This window comes from Lagopus leucura, unplaced genomic scaffold (assembly GCF_019238085.1).
Source record: "Lagopus leucura isolate 7727_CA_CO unplaced genomic scaffold, USGS_WTPT01 Super-Scaffold_73, whole genome shotgun sequence".
Taxonomy (NCBI): Eukaryota; Metazoa; Chordata; class Aves; order Galliformes; family Phasianidae; genus Lagopus; species Lagopus leucura.
The window spans coordinates 22,269,512-22,287,867 of NW_024962252.1; the positions used below are offsets into that span (position 1 = coordinate 22,269,512).

An 18,356-nucleotide genomic window follows, 5' to 3' on the forward strand; every position below is an offset into this window, starting at 1 on the left:
CTGTATTTTACTCTCTCTTTTGCCTCATTTTTGAACATACACCTTTGTTTCTCCCCTTCCTGTTTTTGTTTTTTTTTTTCAGCTGAGAAGTTTCTTATACTTGTTTACATTTGGTTTGCAATGTTTCCTTTTGCATTTTTAGATGAGGTTGTTACAAAGTAGTATGAACTGATGACTGCTAATTTTCTTCCCTCTTTGACAAGAACGGTTACAGTTTAACAGTTCTAGTTTATTCTGTTGATGACATTTGTACAGTTGGTCGTTGCTTTGTCCTTTTGCCTCTCTGCAGAATAATTTTCTTTGAATGAATTGAAGTTGAAAATGAGTTCTGTAACAATCTGAGAATGTTGTAAAGTGTCATAACCTTACTTATACCCCTCAGTTTTAACATATGAGACATTTGAAGACTTTTTTAAAATATCAAAGATCTTTTAGTTTACTGTTAACAGTGGTAGACTATACAGCACAGAGAATTTTATACAGGAAAGAGAAGTACCTAACCTATTGTCTAGATGATTTTGATCTGAAGTTTACAAGTTTGCCTATGTTCTGTTACTTCAGTTTGACTTTGTGTTGCTGGTAATCCTTAGCAGTGAGGATTTGGTGTAGTCCACTGCATACTTGTAAGCAAAGCCTTTCTTCTTGCTAAAGAGGTTAATCGAATTTATGAATGGTGAGTAGATAAAATTAGGATCACCAGGAAAGGCTGTGATAGATTACTGTCTGGTTTGTAACAGCAGCTTGTCTTGAAGTGGCATTATATGGAGCTGAATACTTTCTGTATCTCTCTGGAAGCAGTAGCTGGCTCTTTAACTATCTGTGTTTGTAACTTGAAAGGTTTCTGCAGGTGTTCATACTCAAAATGCCAATGGCATATCTGCATTCCCTTTTATATCCTGGCATGTCTTTGATTCAGATATGCTAATCTGTCTGTCTGTCTTTATCTGATGTTGTAGTCTCCTGACATCCCTGTACGCATATTAGAAGACATCTGTTTTCCACCCCATCTGAATAACTGTTTGTTTAACTATAAGTATAAACTTTCCCATTCAAAATAGGGAGGCTTGTTGTTCTGCTCATTTTTAAGGAGAAGAGGCAGTGAACCTGCCCATGAAGTCTTGGTCCACTTACATATTAAAAAAAAAAAACAAAACAGAAAGAAAAAAGAATAAAATCTAAAGAAAGCAAAAGAAAAGAAAAAAAACAACAACTCTTTTTGCATGTGAAGGGTGTTTGGAAATGTTGTGGAGTTTGAATCCTTCAAGTTACTCAAAGCCTAAATGTAGAAGGCCTTGAGCAACCTATTCTAGTTTGCTCTAGTTGACTCCACTTGAAGCAAAGGGATTTGAACTGGGGACCTCAGAGATCCGTTTGTGTGAGTGTATGTCTATGCAATACATTAATACCAGAAGGGTATCTTTACATTTATTAGGCATGATGTAAAGCTCTTATGTTTTTTGTTTGCTTATTTGCTTTTTTGTCCAATTATTTTTAGAATTAATTTTTCATCAGTTCTTGAAATAACCTGCAGTATTTTCTGAGGACAGATGGAAAGGCAGGACATTCTTACTAACTAAGAAAACCTTTTAGAAATCTTTTCATATATTAAAGTGAAAAAAAAATATATTCTTCAGTAGTTATTAAGAGGACTCAAAATGATGAAAAAATACCGCTATTATAACTGTGATCAGAAACCCATCCCCTGTGATTTAACAGCATAATGAAAGCACAATTTCGTCCACCATTCCATTAGTGCTTTGCTGGTAATGTGTGAGAGTTACTACATAGGTCCTTAGTTGTAGCTCTTTAGTTTGTAAGCCCTGAAGGGTCTGGACTTCATCCTCTCCTCTAATTCACCAACTCTGTCAGAAATCTGGTGCCAAAATAATATAATATAAATGGATTTAGAGTGATAGAACTATTCCACATAAATTTTGAACTTTGTTAAACCTTACCAATAAATCCACTACACAAACTGCTTGTAGCCGTCTAGACTCTTAGATACAGCAACTATTAGAGAGCTATTACTTTTTGTTGTTGTTGTTGTTGTTTTTGTTTTTGGCAACAGCCAAATTAGCTAAATCTTACAGGGAACTTGATAAACTTGAAAAGTGGGCCCTTCTGAACCTAATGATGCCTAATGATGTTCAACAAAGTGCAAGTTTTTGCACTTGGGTCAAGGCAATCCCAGATAAGGATACGAACTGGGAGAAGAGCTTCATGAGACTAATCCTGCTGAGAAGGACATGGGGTCCTGGTTAATAAAAAAGTTAGCATGAGCCAGCAGTGTGCACTTGCAGTCTGGAAGGCCAATGGTATCCTGGGCTTCATCAGAAGAGGAGTGGCCAGCAGGGTGAGGGAGGTGATTGTCTGCATCTAGTCTGCCCTTATGAGGCCCCATCTGGAGTACTGCATCCAGGTCTGAGGCCCCCAGCATAGGAAAGATGTGGAGCTGTTCTGGGTCCAGAGGAGGGCCATGAGGATAATCCAAGGGCTGTAGCAGCTCTCCTATGAAGACAGGCTGAAGGAGCTGTCCTTGTTCAGCCTGGATTAGAGAAAGGTGTGGGAAGACCTCATTGCGGTCTTCCAGTATTTAAGAGGAGCTTATAATCAGGAGAGAAATCTTTACTTGAGTATATACTGATAGGACAAGAGGGAATGGTTTTTAAACTGAAGGAGGGCAAGTTTAGATTAGCTGTTTGGGAAGTTTTTAACAGGGAGTGGTGAGGTGCAGGAACAGGTTGCCTGGAGAGATTTGAATGCTCTATCCCTGGAGGTGTTTAAAGCCAGGCTGGATGGGGCCCTGGGCAATGTGATCTAATACCTAATCTAGCAGCTGGCAACCCTGCATGTGGCAGGGGATCGGAACCTGATGATTCTTGAAGTCCCCTCCAACTCAAGCCATTCTGTTATTCTATGATTCCGTGATTCTATGACTTTTTTTTTTCCTTTTTCAGTACGAGCCATTTGGTTCAAATATGTAACACAGTTCATAGTTGTTTTTGTTGAAGCTGAACAGATAACTTACAAACAGTATTAGATGAAATGATTTAGGAACCCAGCTGTGAGATTTATTTCCTGATGCATGTTAACTAGAGGTTTTAATTTTCATTGTCGAGATGAGTTGAATGTGATGTGGGAGACTTCACAGTTTTTATCCAAGTACCTTAATTCTCCATGAAATATCTTTGCATTAGTCTGTCTTCTGAGCATAAAAAAACTTCTGTAAGTGTAATTTAACAAGTTCATCACTCATAATTATTTAATATAGATTACTTCAAAATTACCTTTACTTTCCAGAAAATAAATGCCTTTGAGAATCCAATGCAATTTTATATCTTTGGTGGAGGACTCAAAAAGTTATGTAGCATTTTTCTATTTTTCATTGGCTGATGAAGGCTTCGCTACCATTCAACAAGACCAGGACAGATTGGAGAGTTGTGCAGGGAGGGACCTGATGAGGTTTAACAAGAGCAAGTGTAGAGTGTTGCCCCTGGGGAGGAATAACCACATACATAGGTTATTATATGGGTTAGGGGATGACCTGCTGGAGAGGAACTCTGTGGTAAAAGACTGGGAGTCCTGGTGGAGAACAGGTTGACCGTGAGCCAACAGTGTGTCCCTGTGGCCAAGAAAGTCAATGGTATCCTGGGTGCATTACAAAAAGTTTGTGGCCAGCAGGTGAAGGGAGGTGATGTTCCTCTACTCTGCCCTGGTGAGGTCACATTTGGAGTACTGTGTCTGGATCTGAGCTCCCCGGTTTAAAAAAGACAGGGATCTCCTAGAAGTAGTCCAATGGAGGGCCATCAAGATAATAGAAGGCTGGAGCCTAGGGAAACCAGTGCTGAGAGGGGATCTGATCAATGTTCTTAAATATCTCAAGGGAGGTGGGAGGCAAATGGATGAGGCTTCTTAGTGGTGCACAGCAATAGGAGGAGTAATAGCCTATAACTTGAACACAGGATGTTTCATACAAGCATGAGGAAAAAGTTTATGGGTAAGGATTGCTCAGAGAGGCTGTGCACCTTTCCACCTTCTATGGAAATATTCAAGACCCAACTGGATGCCTATTTATTTGTGTGACCCACTGTAGGGTACCTGCTTTGGCAGGGAGATTGGACACGATATCTCTTGAGATCCCTTCCAACCTGAGATTCTGTGAACTGTTTAGCAGTGTCCAAAACTGTTATCTAAGATTTCCTTTTAAAAAATACTTCACCCTTTAGAAGACATTATTAGTGTTTGCTGTTAATCATTTTTATTTTATTATTAATACAGGCTGTAGGAATTCTTATTCTTAAATCCATAATAGTTGAGCATTATATGTAACACCAACCTAGGAAGGCAAAAGGAGTCCTCTTAGGAAGCATAAACTGCATTTATACTCTCTGTGTAGACTTATTGGGATCGTATAAACCAGGCACTTACAAATGCAATCCAGACCTAATTTTAAAACAGAACATCTTCTGCCTAATGTCATCCGTGCAGAGTTCTAATCAGATTTGGTGCAAATTGAATGAAAACCCTATTCTTCTAAAGTTCTACGTAAGTTCTTATTTCTAAACTAATTGATTTGTGTGCTGACAAGTTTGTGCTTAACTTTTTATCCCACTGTAGTTACAACAGATGTTTTCAACTTCTGAGGAGATGCTGAAAACTGCTCATGTGCTTTAATGTAAATAGGTGTAATGCTTTCACATTTTGCATAGTCATTTTTTCCTGTTTGCTTAAATGTGCATTTTGTTCACATGGTTGAGGCTTGAAAATATGCTTCATAATTAGGTGTTGATGGCAAACTGGAAGGAACCTAAGTAAAGCTCACTTTGTGTTACTCGCAACCTTGTGAAGTCCGCAGTAGGGCTTTGTGCTGGGGGTGCTCCTGGAGGAAGGAGGCAGAAATCCAATCCTTGCCCCACCAGTTTCTTCTTCTATAATGCTGGCATCCAAAGTAGGGCATGCGACAGGGTGTATAAATGGGCTGAAAAAAGCGTCAATCACAGAAAGGCTGCAGAGAAGAGGAGGCTGGTTTTATATGTTCTTAGCTGAGTATTTTCACGTAGGTATTTTAAATCTGTAATGTAGGCAAGTCAAGTCCTACTGTAACATCTGCTGGTGTATTTTTACATCTGTTCACTGGGAGAGTTGGGCATGAAGTTTTAAAATGAGTGGAATTTGTTTAAATCTGTGACTGAGCTTTAACTTCAAGTAAAATACTCTTGCTATGGAGATTACTAGTTCTTAAAAGTTAGTTCCAATTTACGTTCTGCAAATCTGCATCTGATTTGGATTTTAATGAAACTCCAATCTAGCTCTAGTTTCAGAATTTTGATCGGTGTTAAACTATTCAGTACAATTAGTGCTCTGTACTTTTGAGTAGCTGAAATTACGTATAACTCCATAGCCATTATAAGTAAGTGCTTGTTAAATTAGTGTTGCACAGTGAGAAATCTGTTCTGTGTACTTGCAATTAAGTAAAGTGCATGCATGCATATGCAAATGAAACAAGCTGAACATAACTGGAAAAAAAGGTCCCCATGCTTCACTGAGATACATAGCCATGTAACTGGCAGTGTTGCAGCAGATACGTGACTGAATTCTCCTGGTAAAGCATTTTTGCTAGTTTTCTGTAAGAAGGCTGTGAACTGCTATAAGCTTACATCAAAACTCCTGAGATAACAGGCAATTTGATGTTCTCTCCGGGCTCAGGCTGTATGTAAAATACAGGGTGGGAATGACTTGCACTTAGAGAAAAAACAAAGCCAATAAAAATAACTCACAAACTCAAATTCAAGTAGATAAAGATTCTTCTGGGTGTTTACTGTTTCTGACAATTTTTATGAAAACTCAGTGAGCCTTGTCACCATGCCCAGGTAGGTTTAGGTATCTCTCTTGGGGCAGGCACATGGAGTTGCCAGTAGTGCTGAAGCAGAGCTTGTGGAAGGACAGAACTGCCCCCAGGCAACTGGAATGGAAAGGGGCTCTTAGGAGTAGGTTCAGCTGCTATGGGCTCTTTTCCCACTGACAAGATGCTCTCAGATCAGCTGTACACGAAGTTGATTAATCTGTTCCAGTTACCCAGTTTTACGTATCACTGCCAAAGAAGTCTTAGGGAATGGCTGTTCATCCAGGCCACTGAAAGGAGGCACTTCAGAAGACATTAATTTTTGTTAGTGAATTTTTTTTTTTTGAACAAACAAATTCATCATTTGCATTTAGACTTCTCTTCAAGCCTTTCTTTTAAAATTCTTTTCTATAAGCATCTTTGTCTTGTTTTAAAACAGTAACAACAAAAACAAAATAAACCCACAACAAATAACGGTATTAACTTAAGGCTTATTGTCAGAACGTCAGTTGTGTGCACTATGGTGGGCCTAATCTTACTTTGACCTAAAAAGTTGCTATAAGGATTAGGAATGAATTTTCTGGCTTAAACGTTAAGCAAATGCTTAAAAGCAAAAAACATGCTCAGTGTTTAGCCCAGCTTATAGATGTGTTGGATATTTGTTTGTTTGGATGATATATAAAATTTCAAAAGTAACGAAAATGCTGTTTAATAGCTATAGGTCTTTCAGAATGAAATCAGCACATATGGTACTGCTGCTCTAATTTCCATGTTTAAGTCTGAAATTTTTAGAATTACAGGATATGGGAGAAATCTGAAAGAAAAAGAGGGAATGTAAATTAAGTTCAGACTTGTCCCTAACTGGATGAGAGAATGAATTAGTGATCCCTAGATGTCTTTCACCCATGTCTGTACACCCCTTCAACCACAGCCTGTACGTGAATAATTTCAGGAACAGCATTAACTTTTGTTATACTTTGCAATGGGGAAAAGAGTTGAAAAGTGTTGTAAGTTAAATAAGTAAATAAAATAAATGGAATTGTGTTAAAGAATTTTGGTAGGGTGCTGCAGCTGACTCTCATCAGAAGCTATAATGACTTATTGCTATTGGTCAAATCTGTTTTTGCTGGAGCCCAGGTTTGCAGATTATAGTGGCTTTTGCTGTGGTTACTCCTCAGGCAGGCAAATTCAAGTGCAGGTTAGATGCTTGTCTTTTCTGCCTATAGTTTGTAACATTGAATTGGTCTGTGCAGTCCATTTTTGTGAGCTCAGGCCTGTACCTGAGCACAGCTGTCAAAAGTAGGTTTGTCATACCAACACTTCATACCAGCACTTCATCCCTCTTCCCTTCCAGGTAGGGAGGAGACTTTGAATGTGTGTCTTTCACATCCACCATGCTGTAGGGCACGAGAGTTGGGAGAAGTCTGTTTCTATGGAGACTTTAAAAGAACAGCTTAGAAATAATAGTTAAAGTTGGCATCATTATTGCTCAGTAAATTAGGAAGTTGGTATGTACATACCGGTTACCATTTTCCTGAAAGCATCTGTTTTTCATTGACAGTTGAATGGATAAGCAAATAGTTTGAATTAGGGTTAGGTTAAGAAGACCTTTGACTTTAAAAAGACTATCTAGCAGATCCTTTATAGATATTTTAAATTAAGTATTGCTCTTATCACAAAGAAATAATAGATACTTCACAAAATCTCTTTTTATATTGAAGATAAGTCAACATCTTGTGATGTCAGAGGAAATCTAGAAGACAGAAGTCTGTAATTCTGACATTACAGCAGTGATTGTTGTAGATCCTCTTCAGTCAAGGAGGATTATAAAGATGATCAGTCTGAGAAGATGCTGCTGGCTTTTTTTGTGATGATTAGGTAACTGATATTCAATATTGCAATATTATTGGATGATGAAAGTTAGATAGCAAAGATCTAAAGTACTGCATCAGTGAGATTTACATAATATTTCTGAACAGTTGCTAAGTTCCTTTGCTTCCACTTGAATTCGTTCAAATCAAAGTTTGAACTAAAAGCAAGTTTGAACTAAAAGCCATGGAGTAGCGACAGCATGACATTGATGTATCTGAAGCTAAATAAAAAGCCAAACTTAGTAGCTCCATCATGTGCCCTGTTGATGTGTCTGCATTGTTTCTACTTTGGTGCATTTTTTTTGCCAGACAACTAAGTGTATAAACAGAATGCATTCATATCTGAACTGAAAGGAACATTTATGAACTGTAAAAAGCATGGTGAGTGTTTGGGGTGCAGACAATGGCTTAGGAGCTATGTGTCTTTTTCATCACAGTCATCCCTCTTCTCAGGTTTTGGTTTTCTGAGCAGTTATGAGAAATGACATACCAAACAATGTTGAAAAGTAAAATGTAGAAGCAACACAAAAACATTTTTGGATATGTATGTATACATTTGTGTGTGTATATATTTCCTTGTGTATATATATATAGATATATACATGTATATGTATACATATAGGGTATGGTAGGAACCATAGGACAACCAGGTGGTTGCCGAGCCGCTCTCCATCATATTTGAGAAGTCGTGGCTGTTAGGTGAGGTCCCGAACGACTGGAGGAAGGGTCATGTCACTCCCATATACAAGAAGGGGAACAGGGAGGACCCGGGGAACTACAGGCCGGTGAGTCTCACCTCCGTGCCTGGGAAGATCATGGAACAGATCCTCCTGGACAACATGCTTGGTCACATAAAGAATGAGCATGTGATCCGAGACAGCCAGCACGGCTTCACCAAAGGAAGGTCATGCCTAACTAATCTTGTGGCCTTCTATGATGGAGTGACGGCATTGGTGGACGAAGGGAAGGCGACCGATGTCATTTACCTGGACCTGAGCAAGGCCTTTGACATGGTCCCCCACCACATCCTCATCTCCAAATTGGAGGGAAGTGGATTTGATGGGTGGACGACCCGATGGATAAGCAATTGGTTGAAAGGCCGCAGACAGAGGGTGGTGGTCAATGGCTCTATGTCCAGGTGGAGGCCGGTAACAAGTGGTGTCCCCCAAGGGTCTGTCTTGGGACCGGTGCTCTTTAACATCTTTATTAATGACATCGATGAGGGAATTGAGTGCACCCTCAGCAAGTTTGCTGACGACACCAAGCTGAGTGGTGCGGTTGATACGGTGGAAGGAAGGGATGCCATTCAGAGGGACCTCGACAGGCTGGAGGGCTGGGCTCGGGTGAACCTGATGAGGTTCAACACGGCAAAGTGCAAGGTTTTGCATTTGGGCCGGAAGAACCCCAGGCACCTGTACAGGCTGGGAGGAGTGGTCCTTGAGAGCAGCTCGGCAGAGAAGGACCTGGGGGTCCTGATGGGCGAGAGACTGAATATGAGCCAGCAGTGCACTCTGGCAGCTCTAAAGGCAAATGGGATCCTGGGCTCCATCAGGAGAGGGGTGGCCAGCAGGGACAGGGAGGTGATTGTCCCTCTCTACTCGGCTCTTGTGAGGCCCCATCTGGAGTACTGTGTCCAGGTGTGGAGCCCTCAGTACAAGAAAGACATTGAGATTTTGGAAGGGATCCAGAGGAGGGCGACTAAGATGATCAGGGGGCTGGAGCACCTCCCCTATGAGGACAGGCTGAGGGAGTTGGGCTTGTTCAGCCTGGAGAAGAGAAGGCTGCGGGGTGACCTCATTGCAGCCTATCAATACCTGAAGGGAACCTACACCCAGGAGGGGAGTAAACTCTTCAAAAGGGCTGATAACAGCAGGACTAGGGGAAATAGTTTTAAGTTGAAGGAGGGAAGATTTAGGTTGGATGTTAGGGGGAAGTTCTTTACTAGGAGAGTGGTTAGGCCCTGGAACGGGCTGCCCAGGGAGGTTGTGGATGCCCCGTCCTTGGACGTGTTTAAGGCCAGGTTGGATGGGGTCCTGGGCAACCTGATCTGAATGTGTATGTTTGGTGGCCCTGCTAGGCAGGGGGGTTGGAACTACATGATCCTTGGGGTCCCTTCCAACCCGGGTGATTCTGTGATTCTGTGATATACATAGATATATCTATATATATAGATATATATGTATATATCTATATATATATATATAAAAGGAAACACCATTTTAAATGAAAAATGGTGAATGATTGTCTTTGAAAAGTTGTATTTTGCCAAAGAATCTGAAAAAATAAAATCTCTATATTGGGCAATACCTGACTGAAAAGAAGATACACTTCTGCTTGGAAAATACACACAGAGAAAACAAAAATCTTTTAGTTAGTTATATTAATGTCACCCAAACTCTGCATCTAAACCTATCAGATGCAGGTATGTTTTCTCCATCTAGTTTAATTGTGGATGCACAGCCAAAGTCCATCGTAAGTTACACTCAAGTTTTCTGTGATCCCAGAAGTATGTTTTATGGTCTGGAGTACTGCTAGCTGAACAAAGCGCAGGCTTGATTCCTCCCAAGAAATCTTTGTTGTGATACTTTGTATCACTAACTTTTTGCCACTAGTTGAATTTAATACTTTTGCCTGTCATTTATGGAGTCAAATGCTTCAGCTTTCCAACCATCGTGTATTTCCCCTGTCAATCCATCTCTCTCTGATACAGTGACAAGGATATAGCTGGTTGAAAGTCTTGCTACAATTAGCAGACTTAAGCAAGAGTGCTGTTATCCCTTGTCTTCAGGTCCAGTTATCTCACCAAAGAAACAAGTCAGGTTGGTCAGGGGTGAGTGATTTGCCTTTTATAAAGCTGTGCTGGTGGTTTTCAGTCACCTTCTTGTTCTTCATATGCTCACAGCTGCATTCCTGCAAATGCATGCATGATATGGAAATGACAATTAATAAAAAAAGTCAGGAAAGAAATCCCATAGAGTTCAATCTCTCTTAAAAGATTTGAGATTTTAGGACAAAATTAATGGCAAGCTGAATCAAGGTCAGCGCTATGTCCTAGCAGCCAAAAGGGCCAACTGCACCCTGAGATGCATCAGATCTAGAGCTACCGGCTGGTTAAGAGGCGTGATGGCACTGCACTGCACTGTGTGCAGTTTTGGGCACCATAGTATGAGAGAGATATACAAATAGCATCCAAAAGAGAGCTAAGAAGATGAAGTGTCCAGAAAGCAATAAGTATGAGGAGCACCGAGCTCCATTGGTGTGCTGAGCCGAGAGCAGAGGAGCTGAGGCTTCATGGAGGCTGCAGCTCCTCACAGGGAGCAGAAGGGCAGTGCTGAGCTCTGCTCTGTGTGACAGCGACAGGGCCTGAGGGAATGGCATGGAGCAGTGTCAGGGGAGGGGCAGCTGGGGGTCAGGGACAAGGTCTGCACGGCGGGGCTGTGGACATGGAACAGGCTGCCCAGGGCAGTGGGCATGGCACCAAGCTGCCAGAGTTCAATCAGTGTTTGGACAACACTCTCAGACACAGTGTTTGATTCTGGGTGATGCTTTGTGGGATGGAGGTTGGACTCGATGATTGTGGGTCTCTTCCAGTCTGGGATGTTCTGGGATTCTATGAAACATTTTGCATCTGTTTTTTCATCTGTTGTGGTGGATGCATGAGAGAAGAGAGCATTCAGAATCGAGGCATGGCACGTTCTTTGGAAAATGAAGCGCAGCCTCAATTCTGACCCTAGCCAAAGAATAGGAGGTTCTTCAAGGAGAAACATAGGACGGTCAGGAGAGAGTGTGAGGGAGGGTGTGTTGTGGTAGCGCTGGCCACTCAGCATGGTCTGCCTCTTGTTCCTTTTGCAAGAAATGCTCTCCAGCTTCAGGAGGAAGCTGTACATGTGTTCCCTGGCCAGTAGATGTCCAGATAGTCATCTTCGTAATATGTAAAGACTGTCCATTGCCCTCCTTATCACAGAATCACAGAATCACCCGGGTTGGAAGGGACCTCAAGGATCATGTAGTTCCAACCCCCCTGCCTAGCAGGGCCACCAAACATACGCATTTAGATCTCTCCTTAGAAGTGTCATTTCCTAACAATGGCATGGCAGTGAAAAAGCAGTGCAAACAATGTTGTCCTTCTGCTAGTGCTATGCTGGAACACTGAAAGTCAGCAGTCACCTGGAACACCAGCAACATTTCTGTTGCTATTGGACAGTGTGTGAAAGGCAGCATTCAGTAACTTGGTTTTGATCCAGAAAGAATTACAGGGAATCTACTTCACTAGAAACATGTTTTTATTCATACTGGGATGTATATGTATATATATATGTGTGTATATATATGTATAAAGATGAAATAATTGTGAACTCTAGTAAGATTAATTACTCATATTTTTTCCCTTACAAGTTTCTCTTTGCAGAGAGTTTTAAATATGTTAGTTCATCATATTTTGTTTTCTCCACTGTGATTTCTGAACAGTTAGCTTATTGTTTATTTGTTTTTTCTGCTGTACAGTATCTAAATATGCTACTGAGAAACAAATATTTTCACCATGGAAAGCTGTTTCTGCTCAGAAAATAAGTGCATTGCTTTAGGATTTGGATATGATTAAGTTAGATAAAATTCTCTAGAGATCAGATAACTACAGCTAATAAAATTTGCTAATCGTTCCCCTGTATGCTGGGATACATATTGTGATTTTCTCTTTAATTTTGAATATGTAATTTAGAAATCAACATACTATTTGTTTTTAATTTAAAATATATTTTTATTTTTTATTTTTCATGCACACATTATATAAGAGAAATATTAAAATATTCCTTTAATTTCTAAAAGACATAGTAATTTTTTTCATGGACCGTTGCATTTTTGAGAGTAAAGCTACAGCTTGTGAATTTTTATATAACTTAAAGCAGCCATCTGACTGCTTCATTTACGCAGTTCATTAGAACTTGTTCAGCACACCACTGCTGAATATAAATAACTGCAGCAGTGCTATTGATTCCTGAGCCTGTGGGTACCACTGGCTTCCAAAAACACTAAGAAACTTCTCCCCTATTCTACCCAGGGAGGGAGGAACTCTTTTTTTTTTTTTTTTTCCCGCTTTATTTCCTGATGAATTGTTAATTCTGGATTCCTGAAACCATTAGCTGTTTCTGGAGACTGAAACTCCTCGTTGCTGCAGTGAGCATGTATGAACTAATGCAGTAATCGATGCTTGCACTCCACTGCAGAAATCTGTTTGGATGACAAGAGCTCTCATAGCCCTGCTTGGTGTCACCAGTGCTGAATGTTTGACGCTGCAGAAAAATTTGGCTAAGGATCGGGACGCAAGGACCTTAGGGACTTTTTTTTTTTTTTTTACTATCGTCTTCTTCACACTGGAGTGGATTTTTTATATCGTTTTGGCTTTGCTACAGTTGCAGACTGCAATTTGCAAACAACTAGATGCCAGTTGTTCTTTTTTAACCATTCTCTTGCTGATGCTGCTATGTTTGCGGGGTTTCTTCAGTTTCTGCTCCATACATTGCATTCAGGGACAGGTAAACAAGTGGCTATACGGTGCAGAGGTTTTAGATATGTTTTTCTGTTTGTTTATTTAAATATATCTTTCCATAACATATTTTTAACTGTACGGTTTGAGTGGAGATGCATCCTCTGAATCTAAAGTGTTAATCATAGCAAATGTACAGCTTGAGCAGGGAGCAAGGAATCATTTTGCTCATAACTCTGTGTTTCAGTTATGTTTATGCTCAGAAAACTTATGTGCCAGACATAATTTGACATTACCGTTGTTATATGGCCTGAGTTTTTAAACAAAAAATGCTTGTTGTGAAAGCACACATCAAAATGTAGATGTTTTTGAAAAGTAATAATAATCTGATTTCTTACGAATATTTTGTACGTTGGAGAAGTCATTGCTAAAGAATTTAGAAATTTACTTCAGGGAGCAAATATTCAGGTGTCTTATTTGTGTTGGGCAGAAGGCAATTGATATGTCCTCAATCCCCTGCAATGTACCATCAGTAGTTTTAGTAAGATCAGATATGTGTCTGTTACTTATTAATGTATCCTATTTTAGAAAAAATATTAGTGAAAGTGTATACATAGTCTTGTTCTATGTTTTATTGTTCTATATTTGCATTATATCCAGTTATGGTTATAATAATAATATTATATATGTTTTAATAAACACGACGTTACGATTATGTTGTATATTATCTATCTCTGCATCACCATACTGATGCATTGCACTTTCTGAACCAGTGAAGGACATTACGCCTCTTTGTGAAAAAATAGGTATCTGTATTAGGAATGAGATTCTGAGTTAAATCACTAAGGATCACAGGGGAAAGTGAGAGGAAGGATTGATGACTGCAAGTTCCTTGGGGATTATGCAATGTGTTGAAAATAACAAAAGTCTTTGAAATCTTTTATCTGGGTAGTGCCTGCAAAAGTCATTTTTGGAAGGAGAAAAGAAAAAAAATCAGGAGAAGAATGAATCCTAAAGATTGTGCAAAGAATTTTTATCTTCTCAAACATTACAGTTATTCTAACGTATTTTAAGAAATCAGCTTGTGAAAGTAATTTCTTATTGCAGAGTTTAGAGGAGAATAAGAGTATATACAGAGGAGAATCTGAAGAGACGAATTAGAGGAAATGAGGTTGAGGAGCAGTCAAAACAGATGGGTTGAAACAGCAGCAGGAATACCAGGAAAACTAGATGCTGCTGAGCTTGGAAAGAGGCCAAGGTCAGCCCTAGCTGTGAACAGTTTTAAGGAGGAAGCTGGGGAGAATATTTGCACTGATTCTAACACTCAGTTAGTTGCCTTTAGTTACACCAAGAAGGTAAAACCCTGTTTCTTCAGACTACTCACTGTGGTGGGCAGCCACAAATTGCCATGCAAAGAACTTTTGCGCAGCTTGGCACAAGTACATGCAGTAGGTGAACCAGGGCTGGGACTGACCCTGCTTTGGGCAGGTTTGGGGCTGTGCTGTAGGGATGGCACACAGCAGCGTCTCCAGACTTTAGAACAGTGTAGAACTGGAGAGCTGAAGGGTGTTTTATAACCACACCACTGGACTCTGTTCAAGGTATTTGTCTTTTGTTTGTATGCCAGACCACACAATTACAAATGACTGCAAAGCTGATCCTGTCTCACTTGCTATTGAGTTTAACTGATTAATCTCTCAATTGTAGCCACACTTCAGTTGACTTAAGTATTTAGCAGTGAAAATGTAACTGTTTTCTGCAAGGAGAAAATTGTAGAGGCTGAACTGCCCTAAAGGTCATTGTAATGTCAGGATGTTGGTTAGATGCAAGGTATCCAGAAGACAGACTGTGATGGAAAGCAAAGTAAAAATGAAACACAAACAACAGCAGCAAAACCTTAAGGTCTCCATGAGTTTGATCTGCAGATGTACTTAACCTCTCTACTGGTGGAGGCAAAATTCCGAGTTCTTTCCTGGTTAATTTCCTAGTGTCAATGATCTCTGAATTTGCACTTCAGTAATGCTTTCTGCAGTATTCCCATCAGAATGTAAGAAAGAAAAGCCTTTAAAACCTCCCCTTACCCTCTGATGCGGTATAACAGAGGAGTATGATGAATACTCATCAAAAAAGAAGCTCAGCAGACATGTCTTCCTAATTTGGTGATCTAGAGTAGTACCATCACAATACTGCAGAATGATTCTGTCTTTAATCATAATCAGAGAATTTCATCTCCTCTGTTTCCTTTACAGCCCTGAAGCACAGGACAACCAAGAGGGTTTTTTGTTTGTTTGTTTGTTTGTTTGTTTTTAACTCAGAATTTCTTTTTCATCGTAATATTTAGGTAAATTATCTCCTCAGAGTTTCATGATAAATAACTTCTGTTCTGAAATGGAATTTCCTTGTTTATTTCTCCAGTGAATTGTGTGGATCTACCTGGTTGTTCGTGTGTGCATTTATGTTGGATGATCAACACAACTCACTGCCTTCCTGCCTGTCCCATTCCTGTGGATAATGAGAAGTACTGCTCCGTGTTGCAGTTGTTTCTATCAGCATTTTCATGAACACTGTGTATTACCTTCTGTATCTGAGCAAAAATACCTTCTTTTCTTCCCCACAGTAGGAGAAAATGTATGTTCAAATACACCCCCTTATTTGCTGTAGGTGCTACCAGGGCACTGATAAGTCACTTGGCATCATATCCATAGGATTTTAAAGGCATGAGCTGCTGCTTCAGAGCATTGCATTATTTTTCATTTGCTTATCCTTGTTAAAAATTCTATGTAATGACATCTAAAACACCCTAGATTTTACTTGCTGCATGGATTTGAATTTCAGTTTCTTCATGAATCTGGCTTTAATGAATATTAAGATACAAAGTGTTAATTTGAATCTTTTTAGAAATTGCCAGAGGAAAAATACCAAAGGAGATAAAAATGAAAATATTGCCTTCAAAGATTATGCCAAAAGAAAGATAGTGCTAATTATACTAAACAGGAACTCAGATAATACAGTAGAAAGAATTTAATGTCAATATTGAGTTAGAATTAAATGGATATAATAAAATAATTAAAAGAAGCTCTAAATTTCAGAAAAGTCTCCTTACATCCATCCATCTACAGAATTAGCAACCACTCAAGACTCATCAAAGTCAATAAAATCAGGACTCTGAGCTAGACCCAAGGCAACCAATTTTTTCTTGATTTTTTTTTTTTTTCTTTCCTTTTAGATATTGCAGCAGCGTCAGAAAACAAAATACTTGCCTGCTGATTTAAAATTCCTGGTAGAGCTAAACACTTTTTCTACTGTCCTCAATAAAATGTTTTGAATAATGCTTTTAAGGGAACTTTTTGACTTAATGGATATTATGCATTTTCCTCAGTATTTTAAATTTATAAGACTCTCCAGATTCTTTATCACTCAAAACACGTTTTCTGAAGACTTTGTGTTACATGTTTCTGAGATCATCCCTTTGTGGGCTTTGTAAACTGTATCATATACGTTTGCACAAGTGCATGAGTGACCTACGCATCCTCAGAATAAAATTTCAGAATGTCTGTAGGATTAAAACAATCATAGAGCTGGAAGGGATTGATGAATGCTTCACCACTCTCAATGTTTGAGTGAAGGAACTAAAAAAAGGTAAGCTGGTGCTCCTCGCAAGCAAATTCCCCAAAGATTCAGGAAACTAAGGACCTTCTTTGTTATGCTTTGCCCTTCTCTAGCGTGTCCTAATTAAAATTTTTAGAAACATTCATAAATCCTCAATTTGCTATTTGACTGGGCAAGTCATGATTTTTGACTGCAAGGTTCAGTTGGTGAGATCTGTAATCTTTGGGTTTGATACCTTATAATGATGGAGATGATTCAGGTAGGAGGTATACCCATCAAAAGTACAAGTTGGCCCAGTTGTTTTTGTGCTGGATTGTCTTATACCAGTAGAACTTCTGCCAAACCCGTTTCAGCCAACGACAAACACCAGAGCTATACTTACAAAAGATGTGTGTGCAAATCTACTCAAAAGACGATCATAAAACGAGTTTTAAAAAAAGTCTTCGCTAAATAAATATCTGGATAAAAAACCTATGTTATATTTTAACCAGTGTACAGACAGCTCGCCTTACACCTTGATAAAACAAGTGTATTGGAAGAGCTTTCAATAATCAGTCACTGGCAAAGCAGCCTTTTGCAAGATTAAAAATAAATATGGACATGCATAGATCTCATCATTCTTGTAAATAACAACTTGTAAATAAACAACTTTGTAACTATCACGAAAGTAGAAGTCACGTGGATTTTTCCTTCTCACTAGATCCTGTTTAATAGTGGTGGTGTTAACAAACGAAATAGTATTTCATTAGTTTACTGCTCCTTGCTGAACTACCTCTGGTTTGCAAGTATCAGTTAGCATTGCAGTGTGCACTGTGTTTGTAATGTAACTGCTTCTTTAAGAAAAGATTTTTAAACTGTTTGTTTCAAAATAAAATCAAGTGTACTTTTTTGTGTGCAGGAAAAATACAAAATATCCCCATCTTCTAGACATGCATGTATAGAATAAACATTGATGTTCAGTGTATGTAGGTTATTGGTTATCTAGTTCTAAGAGCGTAGTACTCGCTAAAGCTCTGTGGATTCTTTTTCAATCGCTTTTAGTTACTCAAAAATTTAGAGAAGGTAAAGAAAAACTATTTTGTGTTTCACCACTATGCTATAATGCCCAAAGATTGTGTTTGATGGGATAATCTGTGGGGCTGGCTCTAAATTAGGAGCTCTAGGAGTCACAGGCATGTGAGAGCACAGTCCCTATGTGACTATTATATGTCTAAATTCTCACTTGTATGTTCCAGTTTTTACTGGAACTTGAGAGTGTGTCAGCATGCAGTGCTGATTATATGTGACAGAAGGGAGCTTGTATCCAATGCAATTATGTATCTTTAGTACAAAATATAACCTAAACTTTGCAGTCATGTGGTTGAATTCCTCCCACACGTTCTATGAGGCAGTCTGCCATTAAGCTGCATAAATGGTAAAACACAGACCTTCTGCAATGACTTAAGTTCTTAACTGTAGGCATCTGAAGTCAGTTGATTTGAAGAGATAATGAGCATTTTTGTGAGGATTTCTGCATATATAGGCAATGGGTAGCTTCTGAACTGTCTGCTCA

General features: G+C 39.3%; 1 protein-coding gene across 1 annotated transcript in view; it reads left to right on the forward strand.

Moving 5' to 3' along the window:
• Window positions 1-18,356, forward strand: part of RIMS1 (regulating synaptic membrane exocytosis 1) — a 184,833-nt gene that overhangs the window by 30,373 nt on the left and 136,104 nt on the right. The window lies entirely within an intron of this gene.